This window comes from Engraulis encrasicolus, chromosome 5 (assembly GCF_034702125.1).
Source record: "Engraulis encrasicolus isolate BLACKSEA-1 chromosome 5, IST_EnEncr_1.0, whole genome shotgun sequence".
Taxonomy (NCBI): Eukaryota; Metazoa; Chordata; class Actinopteri; order Clupeiformes; family Engraulidae; genus Engraulis; species Engraulis encrasicolus.
This window is the reverse complement of record NC_085861.1, coordinates 11,748,366-11,752,074: the sequence shown is the minus strand read 5'-3', so window position 1 is coordinate 11,752,074 and position 3,709 is coordinate 11,748,366. Positions and strand designations below refer to the sequence as shown.

The 3,709-nt window shown below is 47.7% G+C and overlaps 1 protein-coding gene across 5 annotated transcripts in view; it reads right to left on the bottom strand.

The window, feature by feature from the left end:
- rbms3 (RNA binding motif, single stranded interacting protein) overlaps nucleotides 1-121 on the bottom strand; it is a 369,080-nt gene extending 368,959 nt beyond the window's left edge. For 4 of the 5 annotated variants that reach the window (XM_063198691.1, XM_063198693.1, XM_063198695.1 and 1 more), the window contains exon 1: nucleotides 1-120. This exon is cut by the window's left edge and continues 1,778 nt beyond it. The gene's annotated coding sequence lies outside the window, so the exon portion shown is untranslated. The other variant, XM_063198696.1, reaches the window with a different exon arrangement.
- Nucleotides 122-3,709: the final 3,588 nt, after the last annotated feature.

Here is a 3,709-nt window from a genome sequence, read left to right as displayed (position 1 = left end):
TATAATACGTGTGTGTGTGTGCGTGCGAGAGTAAGTGAGTGTATGCGCGAGAGCTGGAGAGTGTGTGTGCACCCGTGGCTGGCTGTGTGGCTGTGTTTGTGGCTGCCTGCCCGTGCGTGCAAGCGTGTGTGAGGAAGAGGGAGGGAGGGAGGATGTGTGTGTGTATGCGCGTGTGTCTTTGGTGCATGTGTGTGTATGCGAGTGTGTGTTTCTCTGAGCGTGTGTGTGTGTGTGTGTGGGCGTGTGTGTGGTGCTGGCAGAGGGGACTAAGTGGGCTTTGCCTTCAGCGGGGCTACACTACGGTCCTCCTCCATACAGCGGGCAGGAGGAGGGACTTCCACAACGCTTTCTTCCCCCTGAAAGGCTGCTGCCGGTGGGAGGGTCTAAACCAGCCTCTCTGCCTCTCTCTCTATCTCCCCCTTTCTCCCTCTCTCTCTCTCTCTCTCTCTCTCTCTCGCTCCTGTTCTCTCTCTCTCTCCTGTTCTCTCTCTCTCTCTGGCTCCTTCTCTCTGTCTCCCTCTCTCTTTCTTTCTCTCTCTCTTGCTCCCCCTGTCTCTTTTTCTCTCTCGCTTTCCCTCTCTCTCTGTCGCTCCCTCTCTCTCTCCCTCTCTCTTTCACTCACTGCCTTTCTCCCCCTGAAGTCAACTGAGCTCACAGGCAGAATGCAGTTAAGAGAGAGCAGCAAGGCACACAGCGAACAGCCGAGGCCCCCTACTGGTACAATGCACACCCAACACATACTCCTCTGTTTCTTTCCATTATCTTATTCCTTATTCTATCTCTTTCTCTTTCTCTCTCACACACAGACAAAGACACAGACACAGACGAACACACACATGCACAGCACGCACACACACATGCACGCACACACACATGCACGCACGCACACACACACACACACACACACACACACACACACACACACACACACACACACACACACACACACACACACACACACACACATGTTTCATGTCTGTTGCAGAGTCTCTCCTCTGTGCCTTGTTTTTTTGGTCATGTCTGCTTTGGCGTTTCATTCTTCACACCATACTGCTGTCTGGCAGCCCACAAAAGAGATGAGCACACCAGCTGAAACACAGTGACACCTTGCACTGAGAGCTCATGGGGAGATACGCTGATACACCACAACACTCTTGAATGTCAGATCATAGAAGAATAAAGCCACGCTCTGTGTGTGTGTGTGTGTGTGTGTGTGTGTGTGTGTGTGTGTGTGTGTGTGTGTGTGTGTGTGTGTGTGTGTGTGTGTGTGTGTATGTGCATGCGTGCACGCTCGTGTGTGTGTGTGTATGTGCATGCGTGCGCGCTCGTGTGTGTGTGTGTGTGTGTGTGTGTGTGTGTGTGTGTGTGTGTGTGTGTGTGTGTGTGTGTGTGTGTGTGTGTGTGTGTGTTCAAGCCTGGCACAATGTTTAAGGTCAACACAGCAAGCAGTTTTGACACCAACACCATGAAAACTCATTTAACATTTGAAACGCAGCAGTCTCTTCATATCGCATGGGGCAGCTTTGTCACAATGGCACAGAATGAGACTATCACCGTGTTCATGGGGTCTGTCTGCAACATTAGAGCCCTATCACCGGCAGACAGTGCGGACAGCGCAGACCCTAAAGAGAGGAGACCTGCCGTCCTGAAGCGTGTACGTTCGTAAAAATAGAGATCCTGAAAAGTACACTTGTTAAGCTATTCAGAGCGGGAAGAGGCTGTTCCAAAAGCATATATGTTTGTGGTTACAAGAAATGTTCTGACTGGAGTGAGGACACCAACAGGAATGCCCGTGTCTGTGGCACCCACTTCATATCTGAAGTTATCGTGAGCATCCATCTTCTTATTTCGGAAAAAAACACCTGGCTAGTTTCTTTACAAATGCACAGTGCATGGTCCATTCTGCTCCAACGGTGAGTGCACAGCCAAATGAGGTCCTATCAGTGTACAAACAGTAAAGGGGTCAACTATAAAGGGACACTGTCATATAGAGACAGCATTTTGATGTAATGTGAAGAGATGCAAAGATAACTGTGGAGACAGAAACGAAAAGGATGATAATGATGCAGTGTGTAACACTCACATGATGAAATTGAGGACACAGGAAAGAAAGGTCTGCACACGTCGTGGAGATATCCACATAGTAATATAATATAGCCCTGTAAAAAATACTATTAGTTAATATAAGACGTTTACAATAATTTAGGCCTATCATTTACACTGCAAATACTACAGACAACTCAGAATACAACCAAGAACACACAAAGGTGTAACAAACAGGCACTTTTACAAAGGGGAGAAAGAACTATGAAAAAACAGACCATGCAGACTGTAGCCTTATTGAATCCTTATTACATTACATTGCATTACACTTCACTGATGCTTTTTCATGCAAAGCGACTGACAGTTATTTGCAGTACTGGAATAGTGTGGGGTTAGGTGCCTTGCTCAAGTGCACTTCAGCCTTGGATGGAGGTGTAGGGATGGGTCATTGGGGATTTTAACCAACAACCCCCAGATTGATAGACCAAACCCCAAACCAATGTGCCACTGCTGCCATTTGATGTAACTTGTGCCATGGCTGCTCATCTAACTTTTCGCAATGACTTAACTATCAACATGGCATCATGACTTGCGTATAGATGACACGCTAATTTGAAATGACTATTGTGTGTGTCCAATACGTCTTTGCAAGTTAAGGCGTGCTCCACAACGCCCTGTGACAGGTTAGGTTTAGGGATGGTTTTGGTCAGGGCACAATTTAGCAAGAAATTCACCAATCCCTTGCTTATTTCGCTATTCTTGGCAAAAAATAAAGCAGCAGAAACATTGCTTTACTGACTGGTTAGGTTTAGGGGTGGTTTTGGTTAGGGCACAGCAAAGCATATTTGCATTTAGCAACAGAAATACGCTGTGGCAAAAGAAAATCGCAGACATGGCAGGAAAACTGTGCAAAAATTCTCACGTGTCAAAAGTGCATGAAAGCGCTTTACCGTTGCATTTGAGGAACACGCCTTAACTTCAAAAGGCGTCACACCAACACGCAGAATGCACTAGCATGCGATACATAGCCTACGCTAAAACATGATGGCAGCCTGTAACTATTGCTAGACATGCTGTCAAAAAGCCAATGTTCCTGGACATGAGGAAGGGAAGCTGGAGTGGAACATTTCAGCACTTGGTAGGAGGGGAGAGGAAGAAGGTGTGTGTGTGTGTGTGTGTGTGTGTGTGTGTGTGTGTGTGTGTGTGTGTGTGTGTGTGTGTCTGTGTCTGTGTGTGTGTCTGTGCCTGTGTGTGTGTGTGCGTGCGCGCGCACGCTGTGGTTACCGAGAATGTGTGTAGGGTGTGTGTATGTATGCGGTAGGTGGCCATGGAAGACTGTGGGAAAAATGACCATGCTATAGTGAGAGAGGAGGACGGAGAGCGTTTGCAGATGTGTGCATGTGTGTGTGAGTGTGTGCTTGCGTGTGTGTGTTTGCTCACACATACAGTATGCACATGCTGGTGAAAGGGATGGGATAGTCAGGTAGCATGTTAAAATATATGGTTGGGGGTTGGGTGAGTTGCAAATAAAGGGTTAGGCCGGGCACAGCTAGCATGAGTGCAAGCTGTCAGTAGGGCTTCAGACTCTGACTCTTGGTAATTGTTCTTGCTGCGCTCTTCAAAGAGCCTCCCCAGCCAAGCAGGAAACTGATCGCCTAAAACTCAC